The following is a 23,339-nucleotide window of genomic DNA, read 5'->3' on the forward strand; positions in this document are numbered from 1 at the left end:
ACCATTACCAATGCAGCCAGCAGAGCTCCTGCAACACCAGCACCAGCCAGTACCTGAGCCAGCTCTGACCAAGGCTCATGGTGTGCCAGTATTGCCATAGTACACATTTTCATGAGCCATACATTATTGCTTTCTCATATTTTTTATTAACGATAAGCCACAGTTTTCCCAGGATATTTCTGCCAAAACCTTCATTGTCCACTTTAGTATATCACACTCTTGTGTTCTCTGAAATATTAAATCAACATGAGTGGCATAAATGGAAGACATTAGCTTTGGTATGGCAAACACCTGTTTGATGGCATAGACAAGAGGTGGGTTTGCCTTCCTAGGAAGAAAACAGTTGCTGCCGGAACAGAGCAGGATTTTTTTCCTTTGGCTCCTTTGATGATTTTGATATGCTGGAAAATTAAATATAGCACCTCGGGATTTTCATAAATCTTGCTGCATATTTTTCTCAAGTTTATGAAAATGCATTTTTAGAAAATAAAATACTAAAAACTTTTTAGAGCTTTGAGGAATAATAGGGAATACTTTTTTGTGTTAGTAAAAGAAATTATTGTACAGTCGTCCCTTGGTATCCTTGAGGGATCCCTGCAGATACCAAAATCCACAGATGCTCAAAGCCCCTTATATAAAATGGAATAGAATTTGCATATAACCTACCCACGCACATTCTCCCTTGTACTTTACATCATCTCTAGATTACTTATAATACCTAATACAATGTAAGTGCTGTGAAAATAGTTGTAAATACAAGGTAAGTGCTATGTAAATAGTTGCTGGTATACAGCAAATTCAAGTTTTGATTTTTGAAACTTTCTGGAATTTTTAAAAAATATTTTTGATCCACAGTTAATTGAATCTGCAAATGCAGAACCCTCAGATATGGAGGGCCAACTGTAGTTCTGCCTGGAATTTCTTCTGCTGTATTTCCCAAACATCATATTTTCATTGTGTTCTCAAAGCTGAAATAATCTGCAGGATTTATGTTGTAAGGGCCAGTGACTCTATACCTTGTTTTAATCATCTTATAAATTGCATAGTGGTCTATTAAGGCACGAATCAAGTCCATTTTCTGATTATAAAATATAAAATATAAAAATATTTTATAATCAGAAAATGGACTTGATTCGTGCCTTAATAGACCACTATGCAACTTATAAGATGTAGACATGGTACATGGACCATGGTACATGTAGACATGGTACATGTAGACATGGTCCTTAAGGCTTTGATTTAACTCCTGATTCTTAATCACTTCATCATACATGAGCAGTGCGTCTTATGCTATTTAATCCCGCTTCCATAAGCAGCTGTCTTCAATCTTTGCTATTGAGGAGGATGCAATACGCTGTACCAGGGATTCTGGTATGTTACTGCAGTGCCAGATTATAAGGCTGAGTTCAGACACAGTTGAGTGTCACCATCACTAGTGGCCATTTAGTGAGTATTTACTGTGTGACAGGATCTTGAGATTTTTATCTCATGAAATCCTCTAAGGTAGATGTTAATATCCACATTTTACAATCAACAAAACTAAGGCTCCAAGAGATTAAATAATTTGCCCAAGATTACTTACCAGTACATGTTGCAAACTTGATTCTAAACTGGACTTTCTGACTCGCCAGCCCTTGCTGTTAGCCTAATATACTCTACTATCACCATTAGTTGTAAAGAATTACTTTACTAATTCTCCATTCTTTTACCCCCTCCCACTGCCTTATCGTAATGCAGACAGCTTCCAGTTGCTAGAGGATGCTCTTTCTTTCCAGTGGTATTGCTATAAATAAATCCTTTTCCTCATGCACTGTGAGGTAACATTCATGTAAAAAGAGAATCCAAATAAAATTCTGAGAGTTTGCAGAGTTTCTATTTGCATGAGAGACAAAGAAGTCTTATAGGGTTCAGTGACATTGAGTTGCCATGTAATGAATATCTTTTTATAATTGAGTTGAACTCCTAGGAAGCATTGGAATTGATAGTCAGCCTTGGATTGAGACAGTGAAGCAAGGAGGAAGGACCTGGGCTGCCTCCCACTGCCCTGTGTTAATTGGACTATTATATGAGCAAGCCTGGGGGAGACTTATGCAGAGTTCAGTGAGATGATAAACTATGAGAAACTGAAAGAGTAACTCTAGTAAAAGGAATACTGCTAAGCAAGAAATACCTTTAAAAATTAGGAACCTGGAAGGTGTAGTGTGCTTCTTCCAACTCTTAACAAAAGTTGCTGGAGAAAGAAAGGATGGAGCAGAGACTCCCAGATTGGTACCCACATTGAAGCAGTGAAAATCAGGATTCAAAGCCTCATCAGCTGACTCTAAAGTTGGTGACAATGAGATGAGTTTGCCATACAAAAGTTCATGATAGTTGAGGGTCTGATGACAATCCCCTTTTAACTTCAGCTTGTGTTGTCATCTAGCCAACTCTTATGATAAAAGTCCTACATGAGGTCAATGTGCTAGGTACTGCACCATAGTCTACTAGGGTTGGGGGTGGGAAGAAGAATAAACAGACAACTGTAACAGTGATAAGAACTATGACTGAGAGAAACACTGAGTACAGTGGTCTAAAATAGGTAGGTCTGGAGGACTTACCATAAGTGATGTAATCTGAGATGAGATGAACATTTATTTGTTTTTAAGGATATTTTTATTACTTTCAGATGCGTGTGTTTGTATACATTTATCGCAGAGAAATGAAAACTTTAAAAACTTATATAATACTATGTTGAATAAGAGTGAGTGGTGACAGTGAATATCCCTGCTTTGTTCCTGATCTAAGAAAGAAAGTATTTAGTCTATCACCACTAAGTTTAACGTCATCTGTAAGGTTTTTATAGGTGATGTTTACCAAGTTGAGGAAGTTCTCCTCTATTCTTATGTTTTTGAGTGTTTTTATCATGAGTGAGTGTTGAATTTTTAATGTTTTTCTGCATCTATTGATATGGTTATATGATTTTTCTTTTTTAACCTGTTATATGGTAGATTGTGTTATTTATTCTTGAAATATTGGACCAGCCAACTTGATTATAGTATACAGTTTTTTATATATTTCTGAATTCTATTCGCTAATATTCACTTATGGATGTTTGTGTCTATGTTTATGAGGGATATTAGTCTGTAGTTTTCTCTCTGTGTGTGTGTGTGTGTGTGTGTGTGTGTGTGTGTGTACTGTCTTTGTCTGGTTTTGGTATTAGGATAATCCCAGCTTAATAAAATCAATTGGAAAATGTTCCGTCATCTTCTTTTTTCTGGAAGAGATTGTATAAAATTGGTGTTAAATCTTCCTCAAACATTTGGCAGAACTTTCCAGTGAAACCATCTGGGCCAGGAGAGTTCTTTTACGAAGTTTTAAAATTATCAATTCAATTTCCTTAATAATTATAGCACTATTCAAATGATCAGTTTCATCTTGTGTGAGTTGTGGTGGTTTGTGTTTTCCAAGGGATTGGTCTGTTTCGATCTAAGTCGTCAAATTTATGAGTGTAGAGTTGTTGGTAGTATTCCCTTATTATTTGTTATATGTCTTCAGGGTCTATAGTAATAGCCCCCATTTCATTCTTGATATTGGTAATCTGTGTCTTCTCTCTTTTTTTGTCAGTCTTGCTAGCGGATTGTCAATTTTATTGATCTTTTCAAAGAACCAGCTTCTTGTAACATTGATTTTCTCTATCGCTTTTTCTGTTTCCATGTCATTGATTTCTGCTCTTATCTTTATTATTTTCTTCCTTCTACTTGCTGTGATCTCAGGGGGCTTTTGCTCTTATTCTATGTTCTTGAGGTGAAAGCTTAGATTATATGTGACTTTTCCTCTTTTTCAATCTAAGCCTTTAGTGCTCTAATTTTCCTTCTTAGCACTACTTTAGCTGTGTTCCAGAAATTTTGATATTTTTATTTTCATTCATTTCACTGTATTTTTTAATTTCCCTGAGACTTTGTCTTTGACCCATTGACCACTTAGAAGTGTGTTATTTAGTTTCCAGGTATTTGAAGCTTTTCCTGTTATCTTTCTGTTATTAATTTCAGGTTTGATTCCATTGCGGCCAGAGAACCCACTGTATAAGCTCTTTTTTTTTTTTTTAATTTTATTTATTTATTTATTTATGGCTGTGTTGGGTCTTCGTTTCTGTGCGAGGGCTTTCTCTAGTTGCGGCAAGTGGGGGCCACTCTTCATCGCGGTGCACGGGCCCCTCACTATCGCGGCCTCTCTTGTTGCGGAGCACAGGCTCCAGATGCGCAGGCTCAGCAATTGTGGCTCATGGGCCTAGTCGCTCCGCAGCATGTGGGATCTTCCCAGACCAGGGCTCGAACCCATGTCCCCTGCCTTGGCAGGCAGATTCTCAACCACTGCACCACCAGGGAAGCCCAAGCTCATTTTTTTTTAACTGATGAGATTTGTTTTATGGCCCAGGATATACTAAGTTAACCATGTCTTAGTATATGTTCTGTGGGCACTTGAAAAGAATGTGTATTCTGCTGTTGTTGGATGTTCTATAAATGTTGATTAGATGCTGTTGGTTGATGGTGTTGTTGAGTTCTTTTGTATCCTTCTTGATTTTACATGTAGTTGTTCTATTAATTGCTGAAAGAAGGGTGTTGAAGTCTCCAATCATATTTGTTGATTTGTCAGTTTCCCTTTTCTGTTCTATCAGTTTTGCTTAACATATTTTACAGCTCTATGGTTTGGTGCTTAGCCATTTAGGATTGCTAATGTCTAATGTTAATTGTTTATGTCTTCCGGACAGATTGTCCATTTTAGCCTTTTGTAACGTCTCACTCTCTCTGGTAGTTTTCTTTGCTCTGAAGTCTATTTGACATTTATATAACTACTCCTGTTTTCTTTTGACTAAGGTTTCCGTACTACATTTTCTGTCTTATTTTCAAACCTACCTATGTCATTATGTTTGAAGTGAGTTTTTTGTGGACAACATATACTTCTGTTAGATTTTTTAACCACTTCAAACTCTGACTTTTAACTGGTATATTCAGATCATTTGCAATTAATGTAATTATTGATATTTTGGAGCTAAGTCAGCCATTTTATTTTTTGTTTTCTGTTCTATTTTTCACTTCTCCGCTTTCTTCTTCCTACCTTCCTGTTGATTATGAACAATCTTTAGAACTTTATTTTTATTTATCTATAGTGTTTTTGAGTATATCTCTTTGTATAGCTTTTTTAGTGATTGCTCTAGGTATATTACATATACATAACTTATCAGTTTGAGACATTTTATCAGCTTGAGTGAAGTATCAAAGCCTTTCCTTCCTTTACTTCCCTTTACCTTCCTTAATTTATAATATAATTGTCTTAAATATTTCCTCTACCTACGTTTGGAATCACATCAGGAGTTATTATAATTCTTGCTTCAAATGTCAAGCATTATTTAGAAAACTCAAGAGGAGAATGGCATTGAGTTATTCATATTTTTATTGTGTGTTGCTTTTCTTCTTTCCTAATATTCTAAGATCTCTTCTTTTATTATTTCCTGTCTGTTAAGAGAACTTTCTTTAGCCTTTTTTTTTTTTTTTTTAGGGTAGGCCTCCTTGTGACAAATTCTCATAGCTTTCATTAATCTGAGACTGTCTTGAATTTCATTCCTGAAGAATATTTTCATTCCTGAAGAATATTTTCGTTGATATAGGATGTTGGATTGACAATTCTTTTTTTTTGCAGGGGGGCAGTTATTTGAAAAATGTTCTGTTTCCTTCTAGTCTTCACAGTTTCTGGTGAAAATCCACTCTTATTTGTATTGTTTTCCCTCTATAGATAAGTTGTTGTTTCTTGCTGCTTCTACGATTTTTGTGTGTTTTTAATTTTCAGAAGTTTCACCATGATGTGTCTTGGTGTGGATTTCTTTGAGTTTATTTTCTTCGGAATTTGTTCAGCTTCTTGAATCTGTAGGTTTATGTCTTTTGCCAACTTTGGGAAGTTTTCAGCCATTATTTCTTTGAGTGCTTTTTCAGCTGTACCCTCTTTCTCCTCTCCATCTGGGATTCAGTGACATGATGTTAGAATTTTTTTGTAATCCCACAGGTTCATTTGGTTCCTCTTTATATCTCTATTTCTTTGCTACAACCTTCTGTTTTTCCCTTTGTTTCAGGCATTTTGTAATTGCTCATCAGAATACTTTTATGATGGCTGCTTTAAAATCTTTGTCATATAATTCTAACGTCTCTATCATCTTAGTATTGGTATCTGTTGATTCTTTTTAAAACTCAAATTGTGGTTTTCCTTGTCCTTGGGATAATGTATGACTTTTCAATTGAAACCTGAACATTTTAGGTGTTATAAGACTGTGGATTTTATTTAAACCTTTTTTTTTTTTTAATTGATTGATTGATTGCTTGATTGCTATGTTGGGTCTTCGTTTCTGTGCTAGGGCCTTCTCTAGTTGTGGCAAGCAGGGGCCATTCTTCATCGCGGTGCGTGGGCCTCTCACCATCGCGGCCTCTCTCATTGCGGAGCACAGGCTCCAGACGTGCAGGCTCAGTAGTTGTGGCTCACGGGTCTAGTTGCTCCGCGGCATGTGAGATCTTCCCAGACCAGGGCACGAACCCGTGTCCCCTGCATTAGCAGGCAGATTCTCAACCACTGCGCCACCAGGGAAGCCCCTAAACCTTTTGTTTTAATTAGCTTCCTCTGACACAGCTCTGGCAAGGGAAAAATGAGGGCACTACTTCAGTACCTGTATCTGGCTTCTTTTGCTCAGTATAACCTCTTGAAATTCCTTTACCCATTGTGTTTATCTATTATGTTGAATCCAAATTCAATATCTATTATGTTGAATCTGATCAATTTTGGGAGAAATGACATCTTAACAATATTGAATTATACAAAGAAGACCCAAATATTTATTTAGGTCTTACTTAGTGTCCCCCAGCAATGTTTTGTAATTTTGCAGCTTCCTTAACTAGTTGATCTTTTTGGTGCTATTATAAATGGTACTGTTTCTTAAAATTTATTTTCCAGTTGTTTATTGCTAGTATATAGAAATACAATTGTTTAAAGTGTGTATAGTGACTATATACACAACCTTGCTAAATATACTTATTAGTTCTATTAATTTTTTGTGGATTTTGTAGGATTTTCTATGTACATGATTATGTCATCTGAAAAAAAACCCCATAGTTTTACTTCTTCCTCTCTCAACAATATATCTTTCCTTCCTCCCTCCCTCCCTTCTTTCCTTCCTTCTTTCCTTTCTTTTTTTTTTTTTCTTTCTGGACTTAATGCTCTAACTAGGATGTTTAATACAGCATTGAAAGAGGTTGTGAGAGTGAACCATCCTAGCCTATTTCTGATCTTTAGGGAAAAAGCATTTAGTGTTTCACCATTAAATATGATATTAGTTGTAAGTTTTTCATAGATGCCCCTTGTTAGGTTGATACTCCTAATTTGCTAAGGATTTTTCTGAGTTTCATGAAAGGTATTAAATATTTTCATGTAACTTTTCTGCAGCCATTGAGATAATCATATAATTTGCTATTCTGTTAATAGCAGAAGTGTTCTGTGAAGTGATATATTTTTTAAAATGTAATAAATAATAACTATTTAAATCAATGATCTTTTAAACATAAAAGTATTCTCATTAAAAATTATCACAAGTTAAGGGGACCCATTTTCACCTTTATTTAATATTTTTCTTGAATTTCTGGCCAATGCAATAAAATATAAAACAGAAATAAGTGGCCTAGCACCATCATATGTGCTATGCTCACTTCCATCTAACCACTGCCCAGAAACACTCCCTCCTTAGGACTTTGCACTGCCTGTTCTGTCTGCCTTGAACACTCCTCTCTTAGACATATGCATGGCCCACTTCCTCACTTTCATCAAGCCTTTCCTCAGAGAGGTCTACACAGACCACCTTATTTAAAATTGTGAAACCCTCCACCTCCTGCCTTCCTTATCTCCCTTATTCTGCTCTGTTTTTCCATAGGATTTATCACCTTTTCACATACTATATTTATTATGTTTATTTATTGTTCTTATCCTCCACTAGAATGTAAGCTCCACTAAAGCGGGAATTTTTGTGTGTATTATTCATATATGTTCTCCTATTGTCTAGTATCATGCCTAGTATAGTAGATGCTCATTAGATATGTATTGAATGAGTGAGTAATTATTGGAAAGGAAGAGACTAAAATCATGATTATTTGCCTTGTTAAATTGTCTAATTAGAAATGCCAAGGCAATCAAATAGAGAACTATTAAAACTAATAGGCAACAACCTAAATGCCCATCGACAGATGAATGGATAAAGAAGATGTGGTACATATATACAATGGAATATTACTCAGTCATAAAAAGGAACACAGTTGGGTCATTTGTAGAGATGTGTATGGACCTAGAGACTGTCATACAGAGTGAAGTAAGTCAGAAAGAAAAAAACAAATATCGTATACTAACGCATATATGTGGAATCTAGAAAAATGGTACAGATGAACTGGTTTGCAGGGCAGAAATTAAGACACAGATGTAGAGAACAAATGTATGGACACCAAGGGGGGAAAGTGGGGTGGGGGGTGGTGGTGGTGGTGGTGGGATGAATTGGGAGATTGGGATTGACATATATACACTAATATGTATAAAATAGATAAGTAGTAAGAGCCTGCTGTATAAAAAAATTAATTAAATTAAATTAATAAATATCACAATATATTATGAGGATATCCATTTTTTAAAATGAATTTATAAATTTAATCATCTTTAATATTCATATTATTTAGTATTATATATCCAGTCAAATCCCAGCAGGATTATTTTGCTTTGACAAATGAGTTAAAGCTTGTATAGATTCAAGAATAAGTGGGCAGAAGTAACCAAGAGTACTTTTGAAGCAGGGGGGATTATATTTGGTTAGAGAATTTCCCTTATTATAAGGTATTGAAGCATAATATTATACAATAATAATTCAAGTGGTACTGGTGCAAGAGTAGACATAAAAATTAATGAAACATAGTAGGTAGTCTAGGACCTAGACTTGAATATACATAAGGATTTAATAAATGTGTTAGGAGGCATCACAAATCACTGGGGCTGGGCAATTTATTAATCATTTTTAAAAATTAAGGTGTCACGTGACACATCAAAATAAATTCTAGATGGATCAAAATGCTAAATATAAAAACTAAAAAATAATGAACCATGAAGGAAAAGAGAAACAAGTCATGTTAAGTGTTATTAGGATGGGCGGGGGGAGCAGTGTAACTGTAAAACAGGGAAAGGAATCACAATGGGAAAAATCAATCACTTTCGCTACTTTTTACACCCTAATATCATCCATTAAGTTGACTTTTAATTAATAAAAAATATGGTATACAGAAATGTTGAGTTGTTTTCTTTGAATCCTACATTTGATCTAAATAACAGAAATAAATAATCTGAGGTTTATGTGTTTTTTTTCTATAAAATAAAATATCAAAAGCATTGAACATATTATACATGGATTTTGAATTAAGTAAATCAGAAATCATAAAATATTTATTTTTCTCTTAAATTTAAAGCTTTCCTAGCATTTCCCTCCATAATTAACATAGCATGGGCTATAAATAATACATCTATGTTGTATTACATGGTTGTTAGCTTGTTGAGATTGTTGTTTTTATGAAAGAACATGGATGATTTTAATGATTTTCTTATGAAAGAATGGTACAAAATATGGAAGCTTCAGGTTTTTAAAAATTTGCTCATTTTTTCCAGCTTAAGAATTTAGTACAAAAAGAGTAGATCTTAAAAGTTTTCATCACAAGAAAAAAATTTTATAGCAATGTATGGTGATGAATGTTAACTAGACTTATTGTGGTGATCATTTCACAGTATACAAATAACAAATAATTTTGTTGAAAACCTGAAACTAATATGTCAATTGTATCTAAATAAAAAATAAGAATTTGATACAAGTTTTATGTATATTATTGAATATTTGTTTGCCTGGTTGTTGGATTAACAATAGTACCTGTGAAATTCCTTGTAATTTTGTATATTAATTAGCCTTCTTTAGAAAGTTCTATTGATGTTCTCAGATTGTGTGCTAGATTTTTTTTGCATTATTACAGTTGTCATTGTTGTTTAGTGTTAAGGATGGAAAATCTCTACAGATGTCAACCCAATACTTGATGCATTTTCCAGAAATCGTTGAGGGGAAGTAGATTTCATATGCAGAAGTGAAGAAGAAGGCCTCCTTCCTTCCCCCCTCCAGGCAAGCTTAAACCCTACACTGCTTTGCTGCCACTCCCTTCCTCCAGGTCTGCCAACTCAGCTCCCTTGCCAGGTCCTTGATGTTTTACCTCCTAATTGCAACTCTTCTTGGCATCTCAGCCTTTCCACGAAAATTCTCTAAGTGGCACATAAAGGACCTTAAAAACAAAAACAAAAACAAAATGAGTACTGTGTGTGTGTGTGTGTATATATATATATATATATATATACACACACACATACAGCCTGGCCCCAAACCAGTTTTGTTACTTGGATTGGTATCACACAATGTAGAGTGTCATAGAGTGGATTCTATGGTTTGGAGTTATCTTCTCTGAACCTAGAAGTTTAAGCCAAAATTAAATGGTGAATTACAAGATCTGGAGTATTGTTTTGTTTTGTTGGTTTTGGTTTTTGGGAGTCAGTCCAAGTCCTGATCAGTTCATGCCCCTAATTTGCTTTCACCACATTATGCCTTCAAGATGCTAAAATACCAGAGTGGAAAGGAAAAAATTCTGTTGGATTTTTGGATGGCTTAAATACTAAACACTTGAATTAACTAATGGAAGGTGGAGTAGAGAAACCAAATCATCAAGTAAACTAAAATTCATTTATATTTGTTTCTGGAGTATGTCATGTGATATTTTCCTGGGAAGATTCGCATTCTTAATTATGTTTGGTTTACAATAATATTAAAATAGCCACATTTCCTGAGTACAATTCAATTGTGCCATTAAGGGATGTGGTATTCTTTCATCATTCCAGGCAGGGTGGAATCCACTGGGAATAAAAGCTGGCCATGAATAATCCACAGAAATAAAATAGATTTGACCATATGTAGAAGCATCTATAACAACAGATTTTTGTATTATCTCTGAGTTCTAGTATTGATTAGATGTCTCAGAATCATAACTTTGGGAGGGATGTTCGGGAGTCTTCTCATTGATTTAGCATAGGTTAGCTGAGGGCCTGCTTTATACCATGCACTGTGTTAGTCCATGGAGATAGGAAAATGGTAGATGGAGAGCCCACACCCTCAACAAGTTCCCTGTTTGGTGGTGCTCCATCTAGCTATCTCGAGCCTTTGTTCATCCATTCATGCTCCAGGGCGACCAAGCAGGGCTAGACCACTGCCCTCAAGGAGCTCACAGTCTAGGAAAGGATGTGGAGGGAGATGGACCTAAAAAATGGGGAAATGCCTCACACAGTCCTTTCAAAACTTTCTAACGCTGCAAAGACACCTCACATTTCCTGAGGCTCTTTCAGAAATACCTTTTATTGTACTTAGGAATGAACAACATATTTAACTATAAAGCTTATCACGTTTGAGTTAACATAGATAGTACCCGCTGGGGATGTTAGCACAGATCCAGTGCCTCCGGTTGTGGGAAAGTATATCATCCTCTGAGGATCCTGCTTCTTGTATTGATTCCAAAAGAAACCTTGTATGAGAATTGGTGGGGCACTTTGAGACCCTTCACCTCACCTAGCTGGACTCTTCTGCTCATTTTATGAGACTGTAATAAGTGTATGTAAGGAAGGTTGCTTATGCCTCCAAGCATAAGCAGGTTGGAGGTTCTGCTCACCCAGTAACAGATCAAGAGGTGCCCAATAGGACCAAATATGCTCCTGCACAAGGAAAGACGTGTGTAAGTGTTTTTTGAAACACTATCATAGAGTTTCATCTTAAAAAAAAAAGAAGGGAAGGAGAGAGAGAAACGGTTCCCTGGTAGACACAGGAGGAGGATTCTAGCTTAAGGAATAGCGTCCGTAGTTCACTTAAGTCCCTGGAACTTCAGTCTTTTCACTATCAGGCAGGGAAAGTGAGGCATTTTCCCAGGGCCCTGCTCTGCAGACCTATCCTAGCTTATCCTCAGCAGGACTCGAAAGCCTCCTGTCCCTACAGCCCTCCCCATGTTCCCAGTTTTCTTGTCCACAGCTCTGGACTGTAGCAGTTGCCCTCTTTGCCTGTTTCACTTTCCTGTGCTGCTCTTTCTAGCCACATGGCCACAAATTCTTGGGTTTTATCATACATAATAGGAGAAGCCTTTACTGGAAAATTGTAGCCCAGCAGAGCTAAAATGCTTGATCATCCTGAATAAAGCACTGCTTTCTTTGCTGTCCAGGCAAACAGGAGTAAACAGCAAGCTGCTGGCTGTTGGTGTTGTCTGGAGTTACTTGTCTTGAGTCTGCTGCAGGAAGTCGGTGGGGAACAGGCCATTCCCACTGACTTCTCAGATATCTGTTCACTGACCTGGCAACAACCTTCCCCTTCTTAAGTGGTGTTTGTCTCTAAGCAAGCCTTTGCACATGCAATCATATCCCTCTCCTGAGCCTTGATTCTAAGAAGTCTGGAAAGGCAGATGGATAACTTGAAGGATCTTGGGTGACACAAACTGCTTGGGTTCTGAATATGGATAGACAACTTAGTGGCAATTAGCTGGGACTCAGCTAGTTAACTCCTGACTGCCACAGCAGTCTATGACTTTCCATAACCAGTGAGACCAGGATATGGGTTGGTACCATGAATGTAAGGGTTGGGCTCAGTACCTCGGATTATTCTCTCACTCATGTTCAGATCTCAGTGTTGGAGGAGATATTTGACACCTGAAAGACCAGAGCCTTTCTGCCCGCTCCTTCACCTAGGATATTTGGGAGGACAGTTCATTAGCAAACACATAAATGTTTATGAGGTGGGAAGGATGTAAAAAGAAAAAAAAATATGCTCAAATATCAGGAACTCCTGTTGTGACCTTTTCTAACCCTTTTGCTTTTTCTCACTCTTCCTTCTGTCACATCCTTAGAGAGAAACAAAATATTTTCACTATGTTTATTTGTTTGTTTTTCAAGAGCAGTTTACAACAGACAGTCATGTAAACACAGCCAGTTTAATGATCGTGTAAGGAGATAGATGACTATTCCAGTGTGTCCTCTGAGCTGGCCCTGCACGGACTGGCAAGACACGAGCATTTTGCACATGCCATTTCTATACAGAGATCTCACAGCTGTAAAAGTCTTGCTTGAATCCAAGTTAACATATGAACCAGTTGGAATAAAAACTCCAAACGAAAGTTCCATAACTAGCTTGTTTCTCCTGAGCAGGATCCTTGATGGCTAGAAATCTGAAACTTCACGTAAAAAATTTCAGAAAATGAACAGATTTTCTGACATGCCATAATACAGAATGGCTTCTTCTCTAACTTGTTTTCCATTGTCTCTTCCACTGGAAAAAAAAAAAAAAAACCCAAGAAACAAAAACAGAACCACAAGAATGATGAGTTCTTTACACACTGTGGAACTGAGTAGGGTTTAAATGAGAATCAGAGACCTGTATTCCATTTTATATGTCTCCTGTATTCTATTTTATATGTCAGTGCCCAGCATGTACTTGTCTTTGGTTAAATTATAAAATGGAAACTGGAGCTGATGCTAACTGGCTCTGATCCTGAGGAAGTTACTTGCTTCACCTGTAAAATAAGAACTTGAACTAAGATCACCCGTAAGATAATAGCGAGGTTTAAAAGTTTTAGCCCAAGTGGGTGTGCAAAGAAAATGTAATGTTTTTGGACACCTTTGAGAGCTCAGGTCATTTATTGATAGTCAATAATAAATTAGCAGTTGTTTGGGTAAACTGGTAGCTAGTTACCTACTTATAAGGGGTTAGTGTCTTGAGTCTCAAGCACTTTCAAGGCTGCCTGAACAGTGGCTAGGCAATTGCTTATGCAGTAAATTAATATTTAATTCGGTAAACATGTATTGAGGGACTTCTGAGTGCAAGGACTTATGCCAGAGGCTGCCTAATGACATTTTTTATCTGTGTAGCACTTGATGGTTTAAAAAGCACTTTCATATGAATTACTTCATTTTTCATTTGATTTTTGTACCAACATTGTGGACTAGAGAGGGCCGGTATCACCATTTTACAGGTGATGAAATTGAGGCTCGGTGATGTCACATAGAATGCTAATTTCAATCTAGTTTCTGGTTCCAAGGAAACAGGAATGGGGAAAATATAAAAGGAAAGCTTTTTATGAAAATTAAATATTGGATGATGATGATGGCTAACATTTAATGAGTTCTCACTGTGTGCCCGACACTATTCTAAGTGTTTCATATGTAATTAACTAATTTAATTTACATAACAATCCTATGAAGGAGGTACTGAAATTATCCCTACTAATGATGACTATAATTTAAGATCCACTAGGATGGATTTTTTTATCTCTTTTGTTCACTGCTATATCCCCAGCAGTTAGAATAGAGTCTAACACAATATGGGTACTCCATAAATATTTTTTAAATGAATGAAAGTTTCAATACATTTTGAATGAATGAGTCTCTGTATTTCAGATGGTGAAACTGAGGGACAGGATAATTAAGTAACTGTCCTTGACCAAGGTCACTCAGCTAATACAAGGTGGATGCAAGATTTGAATTTACATAACGTAATACAGAATTCTTTAAGACCACAAGCTATCCTTGTATTAGAACAACCCACCAACCAAACTAAGCTAATGCTTTGGGGGGAAGTTTTAAACTACCTTGGAAAATCATAATAATTTTTCTTATCCTTCGATGTAATTTTTTGCAAAGAAACATTTAATTGATGTAAAATCCCAGACTTGCTATATAAGCCTTATGTATTGATGGGGATGAGGGTTGGAAAACAGTTGTTTAACTGAGTGTTCTGGTACATCTGCTTGAGAATGCATTCTCTAATTAAATGTGTGATGTTTTACGTTTGTGTTGACCGAGGCGCTCATTACAAACTAGAAAAGTCTAGCTCTAATTTATCCATTATAGAAATACAACTGTCTGAGAGATGGCGTGACTACCCATAGAAACTTGAGGTGGGGGGCTGCAGGGGGGAGGAATGCAAATTCCAGTCAGTCAAAATAAAATGCTTAAGAAAAACTGAGTTATCAGAAAATTGCTAGCTTGCAAAGATGAACCAGTGAAAATCTAGAAAGAAAAGAAGCAATGGCTTGCCTTTGAAAAGTAAAAATCTAAAACATACAATCTTGAAGTGAGATTTTGGTTTCAACATGAAAGAATTGCAATGTGAACTATAAAGCCTGACTTCATCCAGCAGTTAATATGACATGACAGCTCACCTGGAAATGAACTGTAAAGCAATGTTTAATTTAAAAACAATATCGTATGATCTCAATAATTGAAATATTAAAAGCCTCTGAGCAGAGCATAAGTAAGTGTTTCAGTGAAAAGTATCTCTCCTGCAAATAGCTTGTGACAATAGACTGGATGACTGTGATAATTTTCATTACTGTTTGTATAACTAACGCATTTCTTACTTATTTCCTGTATGTTTACACTTGCTTCTTGTTTTATACTGATAAACTAAAAAAGAAAGCCAAAGATGGATTCTTCCTTATTTTGCAATTTTTTTCTATATAAAACTAACTAGTACATATTCATTGGAGAAAATTGGGAAAATATAGAAAAAAATTTAATATCTCAGAGTTTAGAAATTTCCTTTAGAGAGGTGATATATATGCCTATGTTAAGTTCTTTAGGAACTCAAAAAATTGTTATTTTGTTATTATATACCCATGTGAATTAAAGAGGAGGTAGATAACGGTACCGATTTTCACATTTGAGAAAACAGAGATACTGGCTAAGAAAAGAAAAAAAAAAGAAATGGATTTAAAAAAAAAATCACGCTCACTAGACTATGTCTGCATCTGCAAAGATCTTCTTTCCCATACTTATATCTGTACTTATATCATGTATTGACAGATATCCCCTTAGTTCATATTTGTGCAGAAAAACATGAGTATGTCAGGTTGCATAATCCACATTATACCCTAGTTTACTAGTCCCACACTCTGTTTACCATCTTGTCCCAATGTAATTAATCACCTTTAAAAACAAACCCCAAAAAACACAAAGCCCAATTGGTTTCATTGGTCAATTCTACTCAACATATAAGGAAGAAATGACACCAATTCTCCATAATCTCTTCCAGAAAATAGAAGCAGAGGAAACACTTCCTAACTCATTCTCTGAGGCCAGTATTACCCTAATACCAAAACCAGATAAAGACATTACAAGAAAGGGAAACTACATACAAGCCAATATCTCTTATGAACATAGACACAAACGTCCTCAACAAAATATTAGCAAACTGAATCCAACTATGTATAATTATATACCATGACCGAGTGGCATTTATTTTAGGTATGCAAGGCTGATTCAGCATTTGAAAGTCTCTCAGTGTAAACTACCACATGCAAAGGCTAACGAAAGAAAATTATATGATTATATTAATAACGAAGAAAAAAAATTTGACAAAATCCAACACTCATTCATGATAAAAAAAAAAGAAAAAAACTCTCAACAAACACTAGGAATAGAGAGGAATTTCCTCAACTTAATAAAGAACATCTATGGAAAAAAAAAAACCCTACAGCTAACATATACTTGATAGTAACAACCTAGATGTTTTCCCCCTAAGATCAGGAACACTTGAGAACAAAGAAGTTCTCTCTCACCACTGCTATTCAACTTTGTTCTGAAAGTCCTAGATAGTGCAGTAAGACAAGAAAAGGAAATAAATATACAGATTAGGAAGGAAGAAATAAAACTGTCCTTTATTTGCAGGTGACATAATTGTCTACATAGAAAAATCCAAAAGAATTGACCAAGAACCAAAAACAAAAACAAAAAACTTCTGGGAATTAATGGAGCATAGTAAGGTCTCAGGGCACAGTGTTAATACAAAAAAGTTAATTGCTTGCCTATATACCAACAACAAACAATTTGAATTTGAAATTAAAAAAAAAATACCATTTACAACAGCATCAAAAAAGGAAAGAAAAAATGGAAGGAAGGAAGCAAACTGGCAGCAATCAAGATGTCCCTACATAGGTTAACAGACCTTTATGTGATACATACATATAAAGGAATGTTAATCATCGATAAGAAGAAATGAGTGATAAAGCCATGAAAAGACATGGATGAATCTTGGTGCATACTGGTAAGTGAAAGAAGCCAGACTAAAAAGGCTACATACTGTATTATTCCAATTATATGATGTTCCTGAAAAGGCAAAACCGTAGTGACAGTGGTTGCCAGGGGTTCAAGGAGAGAGGAGGAGAGTTAAATATGTGAAGCACAGGGGATTTTGTGGGGCAGTGAAACTATTGTGTATGATAGTCATTTTGGATCCATGACACTATGCATTTGTCAAAACCCATAGAGCCTTATAACACAGAAAGTAAACTTCAATGTATGCAGACTTAAAAAAACATTTGAGAGGTTGGGAGTCCCAGGGTGGAAAGCAGAATATGATTTTTAAAACCAGTTTATCTATATTACAAGGTATGAAACAACCTCACTGAAGGGGGGTGGGGAGAGAGCTGCTGACCTAATAAGTAACTGGAAATGAGCGGAATCTCTAAGATTAAAAGTAAAAGAAAAGCGTATAAGCACTGTACAATAGTAGTTGACATTTCTTTCCCCTTGGAGATACAGGGATTATTGCTATACATGTGTACTGGAATTGCATGATTAAGTAAATGGATGGCAGATGGTGGAAGCTAAGTTTCTCACTGTTGGAGTGGGAGTTTACAGATAAGCAAGAAAAGCTAGAATGATCCCTATGGTAATAGATTAGAGTTGGAAACATCAGTATGAAGTCATGTTTAGCTTAATATAAATACAGATGGTTACATTTAGAAATATTTATAGATATGTGTATATGGAGTGGTATATGGAAATATATTTCCCACTCTGTCAAATGAGGGGGCCTAGCAATAGCAACACCCCAGCAGCAATGGTCATACCTAGCACCCAGATCTTGGTTTCTAATATCATCCTCCAATAAAAGGAACCAGGACTCCTTGGAGAAATAGCTGATTCTAGGACCAGATCAGGATATATACAAGATGAGCCTGGATCATCTTGTAGTGCCAGAAAGTTAGGAAGTACCAATACTTAAAAACACACACACGATGATGGAGTATGGCAAAGGGACATAGGGGCCAGTTTGAGCTAAAGATGGAACGATTTGAGCAACAAAGTGAATAAAGTACTATTGGATTATAAGCCAAAGTATAAAATAAGTATACTTGAGTTCAATACTGAGACAAATTAATGATTGAATAAATAAATACACATGGGAGAAAAAACAAATCTCCTATGCAGAAGAATTCCAAATAATGTATGTAGATACTCTGCCCTCTAGGAAATAACAAAATTCCCCACATCTTAAGTGTGGGCTGCACATAGTGACTTCCTCCCAAAGGTACAGTATCGAAAATGGGAGAAAAAAAGTAATTTTTCAGGGGAGAAACCTGACAAACACTGTCTCAGCCAGGTGATCAAGGTCAACATCAACAGTGACAAGTCATGTTGACAGTATGTGCTCTTGATGTAATGTGATCAAAAAGGCACTTTACCTCTGTGGTCTTCCTCTCCCCAAACCATATACCCAGTCTAATCATGAGAAAAATATCAGGCAAATTCAAACCAAGGGACATTCTACAAAATACCTGACCATCAGTCCTCAAAACTGTCAAAGTCATCAAAAACAAGGAAAATCTGGAAAATTGTCACAGCCAAGAGAAGTAGGAAGACATGATGGCTAAATGCAGTGTAGTATCCTGGATGGGATCCTGAAACAGAAAAAGGACATTAGTTTAAAACTAAGGCAGTCCGAATAAAGTATGGACTTTAGTCTGTAAGACAGTATCAGTATTGGTTCATTAACAACGGTTAGCTTCACAGTGTTTCTGTAAATCTAAAACTGACCTAAAAACGAAGTTTATTTTTAAAAAATGTTACCCAGACTTTCTCGCCGCTGCTGTCCTTAGGGTCAGTACATCGCACAACTCCAGGAAACACTATTTGTATAAAATTCAGTGTGAATTGCAAGGCTGCAATACTTCCCGAACTTAAGTGGCTTTTTCCTAAGAAAAATGATTACATTTGCCACGCATCAGCTTATGTTTTCCCTGTGAAATTTGCCATCAATTTATTGCAGATCCTACCTCACTTGGTTTTCTCAGGAGGGGAAGGTTGGGCTGAATCAGTAACAAACCTTTTTTAGACAGAGGTATGAAAGACACTTTCTCTCTTGTTAAGCAGGCATCAACCCAACTACATATGAGTGGAGAGGGACATGGAGGCAAGCTGGGGAGACCCGACTGCTTCTCCTGTCCTGGCCTATGATCCACACTCCACACTTGACCACCTCTGACCTTGGTTGTGGGGTAGGAACCACAGCCTGACACAAATGGCGGTCTTAGTGTTTCAACCTCCTGAACCAGGAACCAACCCAAATGGGCCAAGAAAGCCAGGGAAAGTGGGAATTGTGTTGAAAGTTGCAGCGGCAGCATTTCTGAACACCAAGAAGGGCTTTTTCTAACAGCTGAAGAAATGCTACATTTTTTTAGCCTGCTCAAATGAGAATGTGAAAGATGAAAACTTTTGTTGACTACTCTGAAAATTTGGCCATTTAACTGAAATATGTAAATGAAATATTAAATCCCCATGAAATGTGAGGCCTTCCCTGGTATTTGGTCCATAAATTATATTCCTCCAGATTTGAGATCGTAAAGTTCCCCCATTTCAGACCAAATTAGTGGCCTTAATCTTTCTGTTCCTATAAATTATAAACCCCAGATGTGTCAAATTATGTAATGAAAACCATATAAAAAGAAATTTATTTTTTAAAGAACTTCATAAATTTCTTGTTTTACTGAGGTTTATTGGTCTTATTTTAATGGGACAAAAGAGAAATTAACCTTCTGTGTTTGTACTTTTTTCCATACTGAAGGGAGATCCTGAATTGTTAGGACAAAAAGGGAAAATGCTTTACTCGTGCCAGTTTTTTGAACCGAGTAGGTCCAGTTGCTGAGATAAGCCTCTTGCTGAAGCAAATGTATGTTTTTGTGTTTGGTCTTGGATCTTATCTGCCTGCAGCAGCAGCAAGCTTAATAACAAAGGAGGTTCAAAGAGATGAAGCTGTTTCAGCCTCTTATGCCAGTGTTTTCAAAAAGCTCTGTAGATTTGGTCATTATGCCCACCCTAATCAAACTCTTTGAAAGCTTATCTTCTGCCACCATTTCCTACAGTCTTTCCGCAAAGCAGCCATTATTTGTAATTATTAGCAGAATGGTATGTGGTGCGTAAATATACTTAATAGTTAAATTTCTAAGACATTGTTTAAGACCATCTTTTAAAGAATGTAATGAATTTTTGGTTTGTTTTTAGTTTTCAAATTGGAATCTTTTGCACACATTGCAGTTGATTTCCTAAATTTGTTCTTCAATTCATGAGAGATATGGCTTTTATAGTGCAAATAAGTTGAATCGATGCCATTTGGGGTTATAGATGACAGTCGAGATAGTTTTACTCTTTTTCTGTTAGATAATTCTACAGGAAGGTGCTGCTGATCATAGGGAAGTTATGTATTGGTACATAAAGATTGGTAAAGGGGAATATTTTAAGGCTTTAAGATTTCCCTAGAATGAGATGGGATTCACAGTCTAAGCTTGGTTTTCTTCAAAGGACCCTGTTTGTTTAAATTACCAGAAAATAAGATTGGAGTCCTCAGTCAACTAAGTTGTAAGAGTGGTCAGGAGCCCTGTGTTGAGGAGGGGGCCTGCCAACATTTGAGAGGTCTGGGGGTGGTGATGGTGGAAATGAGACTGGTATGATGGGAGGGGTGGGGACCAAAATTCCTAGAACGCAAGCACATTGAGCCACTTGCCTCTCTGTGAATGGGGCTCGACCACAGGCTGGCTTGCCTCTCCTCCCTCCCACTCACCCAGCAGAGGTCTGACCCAGCCCTGCCAGGGGCAGCTGTCCTTGGCTGGAGACAGCTCCTGGCTGCACTCTGCGCTCCACACCGCCATCCAGCCCCAGCCAGCTTGGCTACGGAGGCCTCGGATTTCATCTCCAAGTGCCGACAGAGTCCCTTCACGAAAGTCAGATTTTTTCTCCTGGTAATTCCATCACTTCACAGTTGGTGGGTTTCATCCACAAAAATTGTCTTCTAGAAAAAAAAATCCAGTGTTCTCTTGCATGGTGTTAATGTAGGAGCACTACCCAGTAAAAGCTACGGAGAGAACCTTGGTTAAAAATCGCAGTCCTGTCGTCTGATTCACTCCAGATCTGACCACACCGTTCTAAATTCTTTCTTTTATAGAAATCAGAAATACTTGTTTTTGAAATAAATATTATTTGGGAATGTGTTGTTAACTGCATGAGCATTTCCCTGCAGATAATCAAACTAACCAGATACTATTTGTAGAAGGAAACCAAGGTAACAGTCACAAAAGACTGTGATGAGTGACATCCTTAAAGTAAAAAATTCAAAAAAGATCTATTGTTTCCTCATACTTTGAAGGAAATGTTATGCAAATATGTCCTAAAGCAAGCAAACTCAAAGCTCAAAAGTATGAATATCAACATAGATAAATTAGGAGATTATTTTAGTTGCTTTACTAAGGCTTTCATGATATAATTTATGTAAGTAGATAATAACTATGGTAGGATTCAGGTAGAATTTGATTTATTTAAAAATGCAGCTCACATATGATTTTTTTGATTATTGAAAAATATACATTCAGAAGAGTGTTATAAAACATAACTGAACAGCTTAAAGAAAAATAGTAAAATGAACATGTGTATTTATTACACAGATTAAGCAATCAAAACTCAGAAGGCCCCTGAATACTCCTCCTCACTCACAATCCTCCCCACAGGGATAACTACTCATCTGAATTTGATATTAACTTATTTCCTTGTTTTTCTTATAATTTAATCATCTATATATTTTTCCTCCAAAATAATATAGTGTTTTAGTTTTGTCTGTTTTTGAACTTTATATAAATAGAATGATACTTCATATTTTTATGTGACTTCTTAGCTTAACATTACGGTGTACTGTATTCTAGAGCATAAATATATTCAATTTGTTCATCCATTTTGCTGCTGATTTACATTTGAGTTGTTTCTGGTTTCTTGATGTTATGAGCAGTGTTGCAGTTAATAGTCTTAAAACATGTCTTCTAGATCGCATGCGCAAGAGATCCTCTTGGGCAGATACCTGGGAGTAGATCTGGGATATAAGGTATATATATTTTCAGGTGTACTAAGTGATGCCAAAATGTTTTCCAAAGTGGTTGTTCCTGTTTATGTTCCCACAGCAGTAGATCAAAGTGCCCATTGCATCACATCCCCTCCGGCACTTGATATTATTTGATTTTAGTTCTTTCCAGCTTAGTGAGTATGAAATGCTATCCCATTGTGATTTTCGTTTTTGTTTCCCTGATTACCAGTGAGGTTGGATATCTTTTTTTTTTTTTTTTTTTTTAAGATTTATTGATTGATTGATTGATCGTTATGTTGGGTCTTCATTTCTGTGCTAGGGCTTTCTCTAGTTGCGGCAAGCGGGGGCCACTCTTCATCGCGGTGCGCAGGCCTCCCACTCCCGTGGCCTCTCCCGTTGCAGAGCACAGGCTCCAGACGCACAGGCTCAGCAGTTGTGGCTCACGGGCCCAGTTGCTCCGCGGCACGCGGGATCTTCCCAGACCAGGGCTCGAACCCGTGTCCCCTGCATTAGCAGGCAGACTCGCAACCGCTGAGTCACCAGGGAAGCCCTGGATATCTTTTTATATGTTTATGAGCCATTTGTGTTTTCATTCATTCAACAAATACTGTTTGAGTACCTCTCATATGCTAGGCACTGTTTGGGTCTCTTCCACTTCTTTGAAATATCTGTACATATGCATTGGCCATTTTTCTATTGGGTTGTTTTCCTTTTTCAAAGGAGTTCTTTGTAAGTTCCGGAAACATCCTTTGTTGGCTATATGTTTTACAAATATCGTTTCCAAGTTTGTGACTTGTCTTTTTACTCTACGGTATTTTTTGATGAAAGGAAGCTCTTAATTTTAATGTGGTCAGATGCCTTTGTTTTTGTATTGTCTTTTTAGAGCTTTAATGATTTGCTTTCAAATTAAGACCTTACTTCCATTTGAAATGTATTCTTGTATATTGTATGAGGAAGAGATCCAATTTCTTTTTATTTTATTCCCCATATGGAGAACTAACTCTTCTGGCATCATTATTGAATGGGGTTGCCTTTACCTGCTAACCTACAGTGCCCT

The 23,339-nt window shown here is 36.6% G+C and overlaps 1 protein-coding gene and 1 long non-coding RNA gene across 8 annotated transcripts in view; one reads left to right on the forward strand and one right to left on the reverse strand.

Moving 5' to 3' along the window:
• Positions 1-23,339, forward strand: part of DDAH1 (dimethylarginine dimethylaminohydrolase 1) — a 248,109-nt gene that overhangs the window by 136,303 nt on the left and 88,467 nt on the right. The gene's annotated exons all lie outside the window — the stretch shown is intronic.
• On the reverse strand, positions 4,066-22,532 carry LOC309604830. The gene is made up of 2 exons (XR_014231091.1): positions 6,621-22,532; positions 4,066-6,315 (listed from the first exon to the last, which is right to left on the reverse strand). It is a non-coding gene; the product is annotated as an uncharacterized lncRNA (long non-coding RNA).

This window comes from Balaenoptera borealis (assembly GCF_965194805.1).
Source record: "Balaenoptera borealis genome assembly, chromosome: 1".
Lineage (NCBI taxonomy): Eukaryota > Metazoa > Chordata > Mammalia > Artiodactyla > Balaenopteridae > Balaenoptera > Balaenoptera borealis.